The sequence below is a fragment of the Morone saxatilis genome, unplaced genomic scaffold, assembly GCF_004916995.1.
Source record: "Morone saxatilis isolate NCDOM2014 unplaced genomic scaffold, NCSU_SB_2.0 Contig20, whole genome shotgun sequence".
In the NCBI taxonomy this organism is placed as follows: domain Eukaryota; kingdom Metazoa; phylum Chordata; class Actinopteri; family Moronidae; genus Morone; species Morone saxatilis.
Genome location: NW_023339763.1, coordinates 1,633,829 through 1,642,503, shown reverse-complemented (window position 1 = coordinate 1,642,503; position 8,675 = coordinate 1,633,829).

Sequence of the window (8,675 nt, the reverse complement as noted above, 5' to 3'; positions counted from 1 at the left end):
ACATCTACAGATGGGGAAATTTCTTATAAAGTGCTATATATAGTGATATAATATTTATTCTTTGAACTAAAGCTAGACTAAATGACTTGTTAGGATGGATTTTTTTTTGTAGTGTAGACATACAGTACACAGCATTTCCAAATGAAGCCCTTCACATGCAGCGTGATCCTGTACCTGGTCCTGCTGCTGCTTGGCCAGCTCCATCTGCTGCCTCTGCTTCTCCATCTGCGAAGCGGCCAGCTTCTTCTGCTCCTCGTGGGCCGCCAGGAGCTGCTCCCTCAGGCTGCTCAACTGGCCAATCATGCCCATGAGCTGGCGCTCTTTCTCCGCCAGGCTGTCTGGGGTACCTAGGGTAAGAGAGGGGTTGGGTGGGGGGAAGAGAGGTCAAAGGTGAGATTGAAGCACTTTGAAGGAAAGTGTAAGACTTGGTTAAGGTTACGCTATAAAACTTCTTTCATCATTTAAAAAGAAGGGTTTTAGACTGCAGTATTTGCCAGCAATTACAAAATATTCTATAAAGAAATATTTATATTATTACACCTGTGTTTTACTATATTTTTAGCTGTTGACAGATACATTAACAGACACTTCTTCCAACAACATTAAAGTGTGTTATAAACCATTACATGTTTATATACTGCTTATGAATGCTAAAAGTGTTGCCCAAACTACAGTAGACAAACCAGGGTTGCATTAGAAAAGGTGTGAATGCAACAGGAGCAAAAAGCAGACAAGTTTAAAAATATACAAAATGTGAAAGTGAGATGTCATGCTGTGTTGTTCTTCTTTGTGAGGTTTTCACGGCTATCCGGAGGCCAGAAAGGATTGTGGGACCGAGGTTAGAGGTCAGAGGCATGTAGGAGAAGAACGGAGGAGGAAGAAACAACAAAGCAGTTGAAAGCTATCCATGGCTTGTTGGTCAGCCTAATATATGACCGGTTCGGGGCTTTGTAAGGTAGGAGGGGGCACATCAACGGAAGGTGCGTTCAGCAAAGCGCGTATGTGTGCTGTGGAGCTGTAAAACCAGATGTTGACTTATTTTCCTGGGCACAGAGGGTCAGCAGTGATTACTTGAGCCACATCCATCACTGCCTTTATTGCCTTATTGAAATAAAGAAAATAAATCTGGCTGAGGAAACATTTGTAAACAGGCAAAATGTGGTGGCAAAACAAATGTAAGAGCTGAGCCAGATTCATATGTTTAACAAACAAAATAAATCTTCAGCCAGGTTTGAAAATTTACATTTCTTGATAAAACTTGAAGTAAATAAAAAATGGATTTGATTGACGCTGAATTATAGCTAGATTTGGAGGTCTGCAGGTATCAAGCTGTACTTTGAGGATGTGTGTGTATGTATGTGGAAAAGAGAGGAGAGAAAGAAAGACGGAGAGTGTGTCTGGTCTGTGTTTACCCTGCAGTCAGCCAACCTCCTGCTCACATTTAGCATGGCCTGACCTCTGACCTCTCAGATCCTGACATACCAGCTCCATTACAACCACGCACACATACGTACAATTACACACACAAACACACTTCCACACGAGGCCTAAATCATTCAACAGGATGTAGTTAGAGAGAGGCACATCGAGGCACAATCAGTGTGTGGAGTGTGTGCGCCCATGTCTGGTCATATGTACCAATGTTTGCCTACATGCCTTTGTGTGTGTGTGTGTGTGTGTGTGTGTGTGCGCATGTGTGGAACAGCACAATCCCCCATTGTTCTTCGGCTGCTACCTTTAACAGGGCCACATTCCTGCGCCAGTCAAACCAGATGAGGAAGAGAGAAAGAGGGAGAAAGAGGGAGAAAGAGGGGGAAAGAAAGAGACACACAACAGGGGATGAAAGGGGGAGTCAGAAGAAGGGACGGAGGGAGTGAAGGCAAAGCCCGACCTGCCCTTTGACCGCTCGGGAAGGTGAGAGCCATCCATTTGTCCTCCCTGTTGGTAGCTGCCGCCTCAACCCCCCCACACCTCCCTCCACTTGCCCGCCTCCACTGCCCACCGACACCCCCCTACCCCTCCTCCTCCCTCACTTCCCCCCGCACTCCATCCATCCGCCAACAATGAACAATAAAGGCAACTGTCGGGAGCACTGGCCGCTGGAAAAATAAACACGCCGCTGTCCTAACTCACAGACCCACCTTTGTAGAGCCAGAAATGTGTGTGTGCATGCGTGTGTGTGTGTGTGTGTGTGCACGTAGTCAAAGCTGACCAAGACAAGAAAGAGCCTTGTGTTAAAAACGTTAGCCCGTTCAAATGGGGGGTGAAGGGTGGTGGGGAGGAAGGGGGCAAGGGAGAGAAAAAAGGATAAGGGGGGTTGCAAAGGTGAAACGATGGATCAAAGGAGTCTTTCTTGTAGGGGGTTCTTGTTGGAGTTAAACCCCCCCACCCTTTACACATGCACACATCCATGCACATGCACAAATGCAAACACAGTAAAACTGGGCACTTCTGTGCAAAACAGTGTGTACATTGAGGTGGAAGGACATTCCTTTAGTTAGGTGTGTGAAAATGAAGACAACCGGTCTATTCTTTTTCCACAAGCTGTTCGCAACCCACCCCACCTTCAGCTGTGGATTTTTATCAGCAAACCAGACTATTTGCAGAATCCAAGAAAACAACAGGCTTCCTAACTGAGACTAAATTTAGTTTATTCCCTTATAATGGACATGAGCTGCCCTGTCTCTTTCCCTCCCATTCAGACTTTAAGATTTTCTGTGGTCACCCCATAAATCACTCGCGTTGGCTTGTTTCCTCAGCTGCTGCGAGGCGGGCGGGTGGATCGATAACTGGTTTCCTCCATTGCTTTACACACATTCCTCCTTAGGCAGATTGCGACGGCCTGCGCTTACCTACAAACCCGCCAACCCAACACCAACTCACACACACTGGTGCATGGCGTAATTAACCAATTTGTAACAATGTAATACTTGTCACCATGTTCACGGGGCTAATTAATGACCCCGGCTGCATTGATAACTCCCCCCGGTCAGGAGGGAGGAGTGGGGATGAGATGGCCGAGAAGGGAGGGAGAGAGGGGAGGACATACATGATGGTGGAGGAGAGAAGAGGGTGAGAAGAAAGAAGGAGAGAAGACAGGAGACAAGCTGCAGGGTGGCAGCCTGGAAGTATAAGAAGTCTATTTAGAAGGATATTTACATAGACACCCTAACAGAATTACTACTTAAATAATTAAATAAAGTTAATATTAAGGTAATAAAATTAAAATTTGAATAAAGCACTTACAGTAACCTGATTTTCCCAGTCTGATAACATTACCCTCTTAAATCCTGCCATATATACTGGGGAGAACACGTTTATAAGCTAATGCTAGGCACAAGTTTCCAAAGATACCAGATATTCTGAGCAGAGGTTGGAGAAAATGTGTATAAAATGATGAAAAAGACAGGCCAGCCAATATATCCCTCAGTGTAACATCATGGAGCTTTAAATAAAGTGAACTGATACTCATGCTGTATATAAAACTGTCATAAAGTGTGTAAATAAGGAAGACAGGCAATTCAAAAGGAAGAAGAATCTTTTCCGTCACTCTCTACTATCTAATGCCGCAGATCTGATGTTATTGTTACTATACTGTGGGGATACTTATTCTAGTCCTATGAGTTCCATATTTCTGTGTGTATGTGTGTGTGTGTTTTGCTATGTGAACTGCATGGGGCCTTTTACCAATGTTGCTTCTCAATAAGGCTGACGGAGCGGGAGGCGGTTGCTCAAAATCACTTTGTTCCCCACAAAAAGCTCTTCAATGGAAGTCGATGGGGGAAAAAAAAAGTCAAGGGATGCACTGACAAATGAGAACAGTGTGCACACACACACACACACCAATACGCACAAACTATAACCGCAAACTGGTGTACGAACACTTGACTTTCCTTATATTTCTGCCACGACCATAGGCACAAGCACACAAGTTCACACTCAGAGACACACATTGTTACATCAGCACTGTCTAAGACACACATATGGACTCAACTGTCATGGACACACATACATGTACTTCCACTGCACCCACACACACACACACACTCCAACATACTGATATTTCTCCCCAGCTGTTGCTGTGTGGTGCGCCAAGCGGGACGCCCCTACACAGAAATGTCAGCGCGGCAGGGAGCTGGGAAAAGGGGGTTTGATCAATGGAGCCCCCCTCTCGACGGCCACGCTGCTCCGCAAGGCTCTTTGATTACATATTGCTTTGCTTCCTAATGAAGCTCAATTACTGGAGGAGAACGACGGCTTTGCCCTGGAGTTACGGAGAATAATAGCTCACACTCTTCCACCTCTCTCTGCTTCGCTCTCCCCCCCTTACACTCTCTTTCGCTGTCTGGCTGATTCTTGCTCCTGCATATTCACAGCGCAGCTCTCTTGTTCCCCTTTTGTTTCACTTCCTGCCCTCTGTCCCGCTCTGTCTGTCTTGCTCTCGGATGTTAAGAGGGGTTGATGTGGATAAAATGGGTGATTAACGCCGAGATTAACACAGAGCTGACGGACTAGCGGAGACGTCATTGACTTTTTGACATGTTGGTCAAACATGAGACAGAACGGCCAGCTCGGATCAGTTCAGGGCGGCTCAGTTCATTTGAGTTCACTTCAACTAAATTCAGTCATTTCAATTCAATTTAACCTTGAACCTGTTTTTCCTTGGATTTCACTCCATTTAACATATACTCGGATGATGGCCTGCATGTCTTAACAAGGCAGGACATTGCTGCTATTTTCATTATAAGCTGAGCTAATCAGAAATGCCATCAACTGACATGTGAGTGTTTGTACACATGGTTGAGAGCAACATGTATGAAATAAAAAGCTTTTATGCAATTTGTTAGAATTTTTTGTAATGAGTATGTCCGCATGTTTTCATCACACAGCAAACATACAGTAGATATATAATCAGATACCAGAAATAGTTCATGTGCAAGAGACATTAGGACTACATTGATGGGACATTATGAACCTTAGTACTGTTAAATCATGTAAAACAATAAAGCTAATTTTAATTAACTTTTCGCCATTTTTTTCATTTGGATGAATAGGTTGAATATGCATGCTTGACGTAAACAGGAAGTGAAACGTAGTGTTATCAGTAGGCTACAGCTGACCCCTGCTGTTTTTTAGCCTACTGTATTTCTGTTTACATTCGAAAGGCTAACAGTTTGTCTGCACTGTAACCATGGATACTGACAACAACCACATGGGCAAATAGTAATTTTGAGATTATGCTGCAAAATATAAAATTAAATTTAGTCTTTTTTTCTTTTTTAAAGTAGATTTTGTAGTTTTTTTCCTCAATGGACATCGGAGGTGCATCAATCAAGTTCAGAGGGTTATTTAAATTCCTTAACAGCTAGATTAAGTTTAGTTCTGTCATTATATGGTTGTACCATACCTTTAATTTCTCCGATGTGCCCTGAGCCCATGGCCAAAAGTTTATCCTTCCAGTCCTTTGACAACAGCCTCTCAATGCTGGGGGCCTCTGTTTAAGGGAGGAGGGGGAGGGAGGAGGGGAGGCAGAGGAAAGAGAAAGAGAGGGATTCAGTTGGCTGGCCAACATGACAATAAAGCTCATTTAAAGTCCATTTGCTGTAATAAAGGCAGCGGCAGCTCAGCCTAATGGCCGCATCAGCAGGAGAGAGAGGGAGAGGGAGAGAGAGAGAGAGGGAGAGAAAGGTGGAAAGAGAGAAGCTGATAATCGAAAGAGAGGAAATCTGAAGAACAAAAACAAGTGAGCAAAAGGGAAAGAGCGAGAGAGCCAACGCAAGATAAAGAGAGAGACAAGTGGAGGAGAGAGGGAGAGAAAGAGAGAGGCTTTTTCCCTCTCACCTGCTGCTAGAGAATCATTAGCCCTGTGGGCCCTGAGACAAAGAGGGCCTTAATGCACCCGCCACAATGGACACATTATCAGCTAGCGCTTTGTTTTCAACACACACTCCACAGACCCTTACACACACAAACCCCTGCGCAAACACACACATGTGCACACACCCGCAGAATCACTAATTACAATCCTAACTATGGACACACATGGATGTACGCACACACACCCACACACACAGTAGGGGAAATGGAAATGTCACACAAGAGAGCATACATGTACAGAGATTCAAGCCTAAATGTGTGCACGTATATGCACTTATATATATCACACACACACACACACACACACGCACGTACACATACAGATATGCTGCCATCAACCCAGTCACCAGTCAGTTATTGACACGGACAAAGGGGAACAGGGTAAATGATCAGACAAAAGAAAGAAAGAAAGTGTGAAGCAAGAGGGTTAGAGAGAGAGGGAGGGAGAGAGAGAAAGAGAGAGAAAGAGAGAGAGAGAGGCTTTTCCAAATGTAGCTTGTTAGCTGCTGAGCTAGCGTCGGGTACAGGACACACAGCTCCTGAACGGGCTCTGCATGGCAAACTAGCACCGGTGTCGGGGTATAGATAGGGTTGTTGTTGTTTTGGGGGCGCAAAAACGTGTTGAGATTAATCCCCTGGTTGTCAACCTCAGCCCCGGGGCTAACCCCCGGTCGCCGACCGAATTTATGGCCGGAAATCCGAGGAGGGGCGCCGGTCTGATCGGCTTGTGGAAGGACGCCTTTCAGCCCAGCCAGCAGCCTCCGCAGCCTCACCAACCTGCAGTGGTCGATAAGAAAATGGTGGAGAAATGCTGGAAACTCATGGACAAGGTATTGTTTGTGTGTTTGTAAGAGTCAGACAACAGCTTTACAGCAAAAATGCATTAAAAAAAGGAACTGAAAATATGCTGCTTATGTCGGTTTATCACTGGTTTCACATCAGATAACATGCATACGCTGCCACTTCCCTCTTTTTTCCTTTATGGTCAGTTATTACATCAACTTTTATATGAAGGTGTACTCCAAAGCTGATCATTTAACTTCTCAAAATGAACCACACACTGACATATTTGTTCAAATCCACCAGCTGTGTATGTGGCGATACGACACATATCACGATTCAGTATATTGTGATATATCGCGATACTGTCAGCCGGGCGATATATTGCAATTTAATGAAAACAGATCACATTTTTTTAGGAGCTAACTTTTCACAGTGTAAAGATCATAAAATCAGAGTTTAAAATAGTTTAACATCCAACATCACAGCCCTCAGGTCACCTTTATAACGCTGCTATGAAGCGGTAGGGCGTTTAAAACAAGTGTTATTGAGAATCAACACAATATCACAACATAAAATATTATTTTCTTACACCTCTACTTAATATTAAATCATTATTTTGTGTTTAAAGTCTGATCTACCTGATAACCCACCCTGTTATACACACACACACACACACACACACACACGCACACACGTGAAACTGGTTTCCTCTCATTGAATAAATATTAGTCCTACTAAACCCAGTAGGATTATATTTAATCTCAGAGATCCATACAGACAAACGCTGTTGAGTTGTGGCGCTGTCGTCAGTGAGAAACATTGACCCCCTAAAAAAGCTCCCTGGTGCATTATCTAATTAGGACAATTTAAAAAGCAAATCAGGTCACAGTAAAGGTAATCTGTTGTTGGAAACACCTCAAGAGGCCGATGGATGTCCCCGGGATTATGTTTGGTATTAGATCAAAAGAAGTGTGTGTGTGTGTGTTGTATGGAAACAGGCTTATATATATATATATGTATTGATTGCTGGCTGTCGCTCTAGTTTATCTTAACCGAGGTAGATGGAAGAGAGGAATGAAGAGACAAGAGTTCAGAAGAGATGAATTCACGAGGGCTGCAGTGAGAATAGCGACAGATATCAGATAAGACAGAGTTTAACGTAGCGGTGCGTACTTGTGCAGCGTACTGTGCAAAGAGGTGGCCTCGTTTACACCTGCAGTTTGATGTGTCTTTATGCGACTGATCCGCTTTCTTGTTGCAGGTTTTAAAACTTTTCCCCCCACTCGGGACCAGGTGACACTTTATTGCCCTGCAATGTCATTTTATTGTTTATACTGAAAGCAAAAAAGTAAGAAAATGTGTTTATTTGGTAGATTTCTGTTAGGATTTGGTCTTATCTAATGCATAACAGTTTAATTTCTTGCATACCTTTTCTAATTTGTTGCACATTTGTATCAGAAGTAGTCTTGTTTTTATCCTTTCTGCCATATCTTCCAGCTCGGTAGTGCACAATAAATATGTTATAAAGTGTCCTGTTGCAAAGCAAAGCAAACATTAACAAGGACAACTTGTTGCTTACACAGTTTATGTATTAACACCTACTGAACATTGCTGTAAACACCACTCTCTCTCATCCTTCCTGTTTTTTGCTGCCGAAACAAATTACCCCCCAAAAATAGTTTTCAAAGAAGCAGCCAAAGTCAGTATTTGCACTCTTCATTCAACGGAACCACGCATGTTAAGTCGTTGATGTTTACAGACTTCTCTTACTCCGACTACTGAAGCTTCATTAACTTCAGATCAACTTTGGAAAGAGGGGCGCATTAGGAGGGGGTCTCGTAACAAGCCAGTATGGGCAGCAGGAATGTTTCCAGCAAGCAAACAGTCAGGGCTCGAACTCTTAAAATATATTTAGTAAATATCAAATAGTCAAAATAGTCAAATAAAAGTTACTAAAAATATCAGGAAAACTCCTCTCTGGTGCTTTCAAATCATCTAAATCTCTGGTTTTACAC